The sequence below is a fragment of the Cupressus sempervirens genome, chromosome 6 (assembly GCF_028749045.1).
Source record: "Cupressus sempervirens isolate cs-2001-9-10 chromosome 6, ASM2874904v1, whole genome shotgun sequence".
In the NCBI taxonomy this organism is placed as follows: domain Eukaryota; kingdom Viridiplantae; phylum Streptophyta; class Pinopsida; order Cupressales; family Cupressaceae; genus Cupressus; species Cupressus sempervirens.
This window is the reverse complement of record NC_143123.1, coordinates 471,191,344-471,201,415: the sequence shown is the minus strand read 5'-3', so window position 1 is coordinate 471,201,415 and position 10,072 is coordinate 471,191,344. Positions and strand designations below refer to the sequence as shown.

At 34.7% G+C, this 10,072-nt stretch overlaps 2 pseudogenes; both read right to left on the bottom strand.

Moving 5' to 3' along the window:
- Positions 1-5,957: 5,957 nt before the first annotated feature.
- On the bottom strand, positions 5,958-7,139 carry LOC149553098 (putative UDP-glucuronate:xylan alpha-glucuronosyltransferase 3 pseudogene; annotated as a pseudogene).
- Positions 7,140-9,043: 1,904 nt separating this feature from the next.
- Positions 9,044-9,787, bottom strand: LOC149553097 (UDP-glucuronate:xylan alpha-glucuronosyltransferase 2-like; annotated as a pseudogene).
- Between the last annotated feature and the right edge of the window lie 285 nt (positions 9,788-10,072).

Here is a 10,072-nt window from a genome sequence, read left to right as displayed (position 1 = left end):
GTATGTAGGACCCTAATTCCTAGCCTTACATAGTTTATCCTCAATTGGTGAAGAAGAATCTCTCAACACAGAGTAAGTAATACAAGATTGTGAATGATGTGTTCATCTTTGCTATCATATGATTCATTGAGGGTGACTATGGGAAAAGGTTATCTAATGAAGCCAAAGCATAGATCATGGCTCTTAGAGCCTGCTTCATCCAGTTCAAGACATTCATGTATTTATGAGTAACTAGTGTATCCATCAATCCTAAGAAGCTTCTAAGATACCCAAGTGACAAGTTTTTACTATTGGAGATCTTTAGGAAAATTGAGTTTACCTATGAGAAGATAAAGAGGCAGTAGAGACCTTGCTAGGAATGGCCATTGGTCATTAGGACGTATCAAGTGAAGAGGAAATAGGATATTCCATCCTTCGAGTGGGAGTGGGAAAACTATCCCCTTGAGGAATACAACTCTCCTTGGCCATAATTTGATAATTTTGGGAAAGTGGAGAGTCTGGAAGGAAAAGACTTCCATCATGAGGATGTTGTTGAAGATCATTGGATGAATGCCATGAATGACTATGATATTTGCATTAGGGACTATTGTAGGATGACTTTGTATCTAGCAAAAAAGGCTCTCTAGTTGAATATCCTAGATGAGATAAAGCAATAGGATTGAAAGGAGTTATTGGACCCCCTTTTCAATGTGGATAAAATCAGTGAAAGACCTATTCTTAATGCAGAGATTGGAAGGGATGAAAGGGATGACATTGATCATCGAGCAAGACATATGATCAAAATGACAAAGGATTGGATCAAGAAACCTTTTCCACTTGATCCAATTCTTGACACAGTAATCTTCCATGCACATGCTCTCCCAGAAAGAGGTAGAGGAAGGAAAGTAAGAGTTCCTATCTTTGCGCTTTAGTCCCCTATCAGGCCAGAGATAGTCTACTAGCTTGATCACTCAGTTGGATATTATCGCCCTCCTAAAAGAAAGGGAAAGAACAAAAGAAAGAGGACCTCTCCTTAGAGGATTCAAACAGAACAGGTGCCTTCCTAGTAGCATGAATAGAGTCCACAAGGGTCTCAAGATACTAGAGCTACCCAAGTCCAGGATGAACTGTAGTTGCCTCCTATTGTGTCTATTCAAGAAGAAGAGGGAGAGATTCCACAATTCTCCATTCCTCTTGTGCAAGATGAACCTACTTCTCCTTCTACCTCCAACAAAATAAAAGAAAAGAATTAAGATTTAGATGAAGAAAAGGCAAAGGATCAGTAGAATATTAGTGCCTAATCCATCTATCCTTGAAATTATTTTGGAAGGAGATGAAGAGGAAGAAGAAGAAGAATCAAACAAGAAAGAGGAAGAGGAAAAAGTGCCCCTACAGGGATAGCCTCAGCTAGCCAGAGCCATAGAGTTACAGAGGAGAAAGAGTGCCACGAGTACCCCTCCATCCACAAAAGTAGAACCCTTAGAGCTCTCTTCTTCAAAAGAAAAAGTACATCAATGGGTGGATGAGCAGAGTGAAGGAAGTGATGATGTTTTCTTAATGTTAGAGTTTGATTTCATGCCCATAGGTATAGAGTTGATCAGGGATAAGGTTAGAGACACCCCTACAAGTGAACCTCAACAAGAAGACTAGATGTCGATGCCACCAGATACATAGGGTCCTAATCTTACTCCTCCATCTCCACCATGAGTTGTAGTGATAGAACAAGGCTCAGTGACCCCTCCACCATAGAGTTTGGAGTAAGACCATATTCAAAAGGAACCAATATCTAAGGAGAGACCAGAACAAATGGTGACTAGTGAAGTGTCAAAAGGACAAATGGTAGAATATTCTTAGCCACTTTCCCAAGGTGCTGAGGAGCTAGCTACAGGGTCTACTGAGATTGAGGTTACACAAGGAGAGCCCTTCCAATAGGATACGACTCCAAGAAAGAGTTGCAAAGGGAAGGAAGTAGTTGAACACACCCCTTCATCATCAAGAGCTAGGTCCTTAAAAGGACACATCCCTAGATGGATTTGAAAGGAAATAATGAGGAGTACTAAGCCTCAATTTCATGCTTTAGAGGGAGACATTTGTGATATTGTAGAGTATTGAACAAACTTAAGTCTCCATCACATGAGGCAACAGCATTGGCATTTGTCACTACTATATCAGAACTAGGATTTGTTTGCACAAGTGGCTCTCCCTCCTTAAGGCATGGGTGTAGAAGGCCTTAGCCTCAAAGATTATGAGTTAAAGGATGTTATGTTGGGAAGGCCTAAATTGGATTCAGCCTAAAAAATGACGACTATGGGAGTAAAATAAGTCCTCAACTACATGGAACAAGAGGAAATTGAACTCCATGCACTTTGAAGGCAAGTTGAGATCCTAAAGGAATATCTAGCTGAGGTTGTTTTTCCTCTTGATCTTGAACACCTAGAGAAAACTTTGAACACTGTACTTAGAGAAGGTAGAGGGGTGCAACTTGATCCATTTTTTAGAGCTTGTCAGGAATGGCAAGAAATTTTTGAGGAGAAAGGTATCAAGATTATCACGGGGAATATGAAATTATTGCATGCTACACAAGAGAACATGAATAAGATTGTAGCAATTTTGAAGTAGTACTTTAGTATCATGGGTGAGGTACGTGCTTGAAGTAAGGATTTTTAGACTCTACAAGCCATAAAGGGCCAAAGATACCAAGTTTGATTGATGTATATACTAGAGAAGAATTGGATATGATTGATGATTGGATAGAGAAAATAGCAGATAGCAATAAAGTAATGGGGACATTACATGAGGAGATCCATTGGCTCAAGGACCAAGCCCGAAAGTGGATTTTGGAAGCAATAAGACATTACAATGATGCATGTTTAGATATTTTTGAACATGAGGAATGAGAGAAATTTTTACCTGTAGAGATGGTAGTGGAAATTTTCAAGAAGATTTTGTAGAGGTTGCTAATGATGAAGACATTTGACAACCCTTCAAAATAGAATAAGCTTTTTTAGAGTTGGACACCAAACTCAGAGATTTTGCAAAGACTTGAATTAAAGTGGAAAACTATAGGTAGAAGGTCAAGGAGTGGTATGAGGCTTTAGATCTTCCAGATGTGGCTAAGATAACTGAGATGATAGAGAAATTCAAGGGAAAACATTCAAACATAGCTTTGGGATGAAGAAGAACAAAACCCAGATGCCATAATTTCAATTTTGAAACTTAGTAAAATTTTGAGATTTTGACCCTGTCGAGGTTTGCAACTCTAAAGTTGTGCAATTCCATAGGTGCATAGGTCCATAGATATGGAGGTCCGCAGTTCCACAATTTAGAGGTGCACTGACAGTTAACAACCAGTACTAAAAATATTACTTTCCATGCATTAGGAACACATTCTAACAATAATTTAACTATGACACACACTTAGTAAAGAACCAACTTCTATTTTTGGCACCTCCAAATGCTCTTACTTTGATTGAAGGCTTCCTCCTACTTTCTCTCTCATGCTTTCCCTATTTTTGACATTTAAAGGGCTCATGCATCTAATTAATGAATAAAATATGGATGGAGTCCCTCTAAGCACTAGATTAATTGTTAGTTTGTATATATTTAGTTTATTTTACTATTTTAAAAGCATTTTATTGCATGAAGATATCTCTCACTCTCAACACAAATTGAGGAGACAATTTCTTATAAATACCCCATTGTAAAATGTAACAAGGGCCATCGTTATTATGCAATAAAATTGTACTTTGGGTGTTCGCATTTGGAGTGTAGTGATTCTTGCCTGAATGTGTCATTGTTTTGTGGATTTTGTTCATGGAATTGTGATTGAGAAAAGGTTTATTGCATCATTTCTAGTTGTGTGATCTTTTAGTTCTAGTGTTTGCTATAGATTTATGAATTCTGTTGACATATCTAGCTTGAGAAGACACTATCAAATTGTGTTTGCATAGTCTTTTGTCTCATATGAGCACACTTTCTATGGCCTTGGGATTTGATGAAAGGTGAAATATCATATGATTGTTAAAGTTTCTCACCAATAGTTGAATCAGTGGATTCTAGGAAGCATTGCTCTTGTTTTCATTGGTTTCCTACCAATTTCTTTGAAAGTTTCAAAAGTTTAACTTGCAGCATGTTGTTCTCTATAGCTTATGTCCAATTAGGATTTCAATTTCAAGTTATTTCATTTCATGTTATTTTCTTTCAATTTTGTTATTTTCTTTGCTAACCCCTTGTTAGAATAGGAACTCATTTTAGTTGCACTTTTAGAATTGCATTCATTGAAAAACTAGCAAATACAAAAAATATTGTTCTTTGTGTGTTATTTTGAGACAAAAAATAGATTTACTTCATTTTGAGATTATAATAAGAACCAGCAAAGGCATCCTCATGAACAATCACATTTATCTTCAATTGAGTAGATTTTTGTACGTCGCAAGACAAATACTGAACCTTGGAGTTGATCCCCCAAAGATTAGCTTTTCAAGAGAGGAATTGTGCAATGGATTCCTATTGTTGACCTCATGCAAAATGATTGCCCAACACTATTTTTCCAGTGTTCATAGAATTAATGCTATGTTGACATCAATGAAAAATACAGTTATGAATGCAACATGTCAATGCTCTCCAATGCTTAGGATACTCCCCCAAAGGAATACCATCAGCATTCATGCTAACAAAAAGAACATAAAAGAGAGAAAGCATTAAGATAGAAACACTTTGACCACCTGTAATTATAAATTGATTCTATAGAAAAAAAATATTTAAAAGATAAAATTGATTGTCTGTATGGATAAAAGACTTAAGATCAAAGATACATAAACAAAGAAAACCAATAGATAGTGTCAAAATTGTGAGACTATAAAGAGGATTAAAACTCTCAATTTTTTGGGCTACCTTCTCGAGAGCATTAGTTAGAGTAAAATTATAAAGGGAAAGATTCTCATCATGAACTTGATAACCAAATAGTTGATGAAGTAGAACAAAATAATGTAGTGTTGTAGAGAGATTGTTTTGCACCCATGAAGTGAATTAAGTGATATAATCATGCAAAGAATCATCAAAAGTCTCACAAGTTACACCCACTCCAATCTATTGGAACTAATTTCCAACTACTAATTTTATCTCTTCTTCATATATGCCTTTACATTTCGACATAATGTTTAGTTCACTTCACCCATTCCTTCTCACTAGTGAAAAACTAGATAGCTTTAGATTAAAATAGTATTATAATATTCTTATGGAAACTCAGAGGGTGTAATTTTTAGTCATTTTTCCATAGAATCAACATGAATTTTAGGCCTCTCCATTTGGGTGGAGTACAAGTATTATTATTAGTTCCTACCAAGAACTATAGCATACGATTGATGTTTTAGTGGCTATTGATATATTTCTATTTAGCCAATGAAATTTTCTTATTTTAGTCCATATATTTCTTTCCTTACATTCATTATACATAACTTTCTCAAGTTAAAGTTAATCATTAATTATTTGAATTGGCATGTCAGTTCTTGTAGGGAATAGTGCACATATTTCAATAAGAGAGAATGCATGACTATCAAAGTATGGTGGAAGACATTAGATAATAATAATAATAATAAATTTGAGTGCACGAGTTGGGACATATAATACAAGAAATGTATATTTTTGACAATTCAAGATTAAATTTGTCAGGAAATCTAGGTCTGCTAGTAGTTTCAAGATAACAATATGTGCCATATTGATGAGCTCGCCTCAATTCATTCAATTTTTCCTCCCTTTCTCATGACATTCATTTTTTAGTGACATATTTAATCCATGTTATTTATCCATGGATTTCACAACATATAGGGGATACTTTATAAAGCAATCTATAATACTCAAGTTAGCTTGGTTGAATTGCTTGTAGAGGCTTATGTATTAGTTGTTGTAATAGGGATGATGAGGGAAAATAATGTGGACTACGATATCCCAAGGATAATTATGTGTGTACTTCTCTCAAACTAAGTACTTCTTGAATTGTTATTATTTTCTTCACAAAATTCTGGTATGAAAGAGTCAAATGCACGAAACACACTAGTTTTCATCTCATATTCTTTAGTATCATTAGACCAAAAGAGTTTTAAAAGTAGTTCATTTGCCTTGGTAGCTTGTGCTATCATCTAGGAACTTTATTCAGATAACCCTAGTCTCCACCACTGTAATATATGATCTCTCTTCTGTGATCCATCATGTATCTTAAAAGAATTGCTCAATAAAGTTGCCAAAGAATTTTCTCTCTTTAAAATATATGTTACTTGAGCTCATTTACTAAGGATTCATGAGAAATTCAAATTTAATCTAGCCAAATTGACTTCTAAGAATTCTAACGTCAAAATTTTCAAAACTCTCTTGAATTTGTTTTTATATAATGGCTTTTTGAAGTTTTAATTGTTCAATTCCACATCTACTTTATTCTATTGCTTCAACTAGAGCAATGTTTTAAAATTTTATTTGAAAAAGAAAACTTTTTATTAAATTTTCTTTGCATCTAAAAAATAAAATAGAAACAACAAAACCCTCAAATGGAACCATTGCTTATAAAAATCAAACTACAAAGAATCATAAAATGGATAAATATATTTGAATACATTGATATAAATCATCTGAAAGTGAAATTAGAGGACTCAATAATTCTTAAGTTGAACATGAATATGTTGTTACTAGTGGCTAATATTTGTGGGAGATCAAATAAGAATTCTAAGTTTCAAAGAATGAGAAGATCAAAGTCAATGAAGATAATTTTGGCATACTTAGTGAGCTACCATATCCTGAATTTTTTGTAATTCCACTCATTATAGGATTCCTTTTTGGCCATGGGTCTTGTGATCTTGAAAATATATCATACCTTCTATCCTTCTTCTCACATCTCTTTTCATTACTCTTCACAAATTCTCTTGTCCAGTAAAATGATGAGATCTTAGGTGGACTCACTCATTCATATGCTCTGTGCTAGAGCTATGGAAATGCATATATATGTTTCTAAGGAATGAAGAATTGTATTGTATTCTTCCTTGCACTTTGTCTCTGCATTTCTCTTCTAGAGCATCTTACCTACAGCAATGGAAGCACAACATATTTGAATTCAAATGTCTTATCAAAGTGTATTTAAATCTCATTCTATTTTGAATTAATGCCCAAACCATAGCTTAATCAATACAATAGTGATTTAAGCTCTTCACTTGAATACTTTCTACTATTCCTCCCTAAAAGTAAGTACCCACCACTAAAAGGTTAGTACTATCCTCTTCTAATTTGGTTCCCAATTTTAAACTCATGATTCAAATAAAATTTTTGTTTTGATGTGGACAGTTGAATTGTAAAAAAATTACATTGGTGCATGCACATGTAAAGTTTCTCAATTCCTTAACTTTTTTCAGTGAATTGATTATTTCCAAATTTCTTTGTTGCACTATTTAGCACCAAGGAAATTTCATAATTTCTTTTTTGTCTTAAAATAGCTATTTTAAAAAATAGGGAAAATGTTAGTTGAAATATAAATGGTTACTTCTACTCTTCTAATTTGATAACTTAGAGTTATGGAAGAATATATATTTCTTTTTCCCCTAAACTATGACCAATCCCTAAAAACTAGAATATTAAAAATAATCTTACCTTAATATTTGATAGGCACAACCAATTCACTGTTGGGTACAATTAAGTAATTGTGTATTGTCTTTGATGTTACACAAATGTCATATCAGTTATCAGACAGAGTCTACCAAGTTCTATCAACCAGGAAAACAGTTTACAGAGTCTACCGAGCTCAGTCGGTCAGTAAAAGCCTTTTGCAGTGTATACCGAGCGTTCCTGTATGTCACACGGTGAGTTAGTGTTAACCGAGTTCACACGGTAAGCTAAGGAAAGTTTAGTTCTTACCGAGATCACTCAGGTATCAAAGGATTTTGTAGTGAACGGTTAGTGTTAACCGAGTTTGCACGGTAAGCTAAGGAAAGTTTAGTCCTTACCGAGATCACTCGGGTATCAAAGGATTTTGTAGCGAACGGTTAGTGTTAACCGAGTTCACACGGTAAGCTAAGGAAAGCTGAGTTTTCACCGAGCTCACTCGATAGTTGAAGATAGCTTTTACCGAGTCTAGTCGGTTTCCAAAGGAAGTGGCAGGTTTACCGAATTCCCTAGTAATTGTAGTTTTTACCGAGTTCTGTCGGTTAACACAGGAAGGAAGTTTTTGTTCTGTATTGACCGAGCAGCGTCGGCCAGTGAAGAATTTTTTTTTTTTTAGTTCAAGCCGACTTTGGAATATGTTTCGTCAAGTTGGTTGGGCAAGCTGACTTTGGAATTATTTTGACAAGTTGGTTGGGCCGACCTGGTATTATGAATAATATATAAAGAGGTGCTCAAGATGCGAAAAAGAAAAGAGGATAGAGAGTATGTACGGATAGTGCAAGGAAGTGCAAGGAAGAGACTTGCGTGTGCCTAAGAAGAATTGAGCAGAGGGAAATCTTGGAGCTGCAGAGATATATTTGATCAGTAAGGATCTTGTGGAGCTAAACTGAGATCTGTATTTAGCAAGATAAGTTGCATGTATTTTCAGATCATTCATTGTTGCTTTCTAACCATTGTAACAGTGATTCCAAAATCTCCTAACAGAGTTGGTTTAACAGCCATTTCATAAATCTTTTAACAGGGTGGCAATTCAGTTGAATTGTTCAAAAGACCTCTTACAAGGCCACTCCTAACAGGGTGATTAAATCCTCTAACAGGGTCACACCTAACAGTGTGTTTTGTAACCTTTAACAGGGTTGGCTCCTAACAGGGCTCACTTCAGAAGAGTGAAAATTGGTGACTAGTTGCTGGTGGTTTTTCCCATATTGGGTTTCCATGTAAATCTGGTGTCTACTATGTTAATGATTACTTTCTTTTGCATAGTCGCTTATTTCAGTAAATGCTTCATAAATTAACTAAACATCTATCAAGTTTTAAGCAGTAATTTTTGTGTTTATCGAGTAGCAGCAGCAACTAAGTTTAAGGCATCTTTGGGACTTTTGAAAATGTTTTTGTGGTAACTGATTCACCCCTCCCCTCTTAGTTACCCCATCTTCATTTTCCAACATTCACAAGATTCAATAGGTAGAAAAATCTTGTGAACAAGCCTTTTAACTTGGGATGTGTAGAGACAAAAAGCATCTTGTCACTTAACAAGGTCTTCATGCTTAAATAGATCAAGCATTGGCTAGAATGAAGTCAAAAACAACATTTCCATGCTCTTCTCATTTTTGGAAAGCTTAACAACAACAAATTGGATTTGTAGGTGCACAACATCTCTAGACAACCCTTTCTCTAGTTTCATGAAAGGCACTCTTGTAACAACCAAATTAAAATTGGTTTCATCTTCAATTTATGGTATTGGCACATTTAGATAGGTAGAAGCACTATTTTCTTTTTCTTTTTCTATCCACTCTGGGAAAAAATTATTCTAGTGCACTTCCTCTAAGTCAATTAGATCAAACTTTACTACTCTGGTTTCGCCTAGAGTTTCCCATTGTTGAGTTTCTTTTTCTTGTATAGTCACAAGTGCAATCCTCATGCTTTGAGCTTGGTTAGTCTTCATAAAAAAGGTAATAATGGAACCAATTCTAGGCCAATCAATAACATTAATTTAATGTGGATTCCTCACTTCCCTCAAACTTTTTTCCCATATGGCCTTCACTTTTTTTTAATCTCTCCATTTGAAACACCCCACAATTAAAACAATTATACTTTTTAACTCATAATTTTCTGTATCTGAAATTGATAATATGAAATTACTTTTGAAATTTTGGAAAGTAATCATCTATTCTATCAATGTCAAAATTATTTTGTTTGAAACAATGTATTTTTTTTGTATCATGCAAGTACAATGATCTAATACTAATAACTTTTAGAAGGGTTTTCAAAAAGTTTTAACAATTTCTTCTACAATGGTGTCCTTTAAAAACTATGAAGTTGAACAACTATACTCCTTGGAAAATTCATATATGAATGATTGTCCTACCTTTGCTATCAATTTTTTTAGCTAGAACATGGTATGCCATTATCTCTTCTCTCTCAATATTTTTTAACTATAAACTTTTGAACT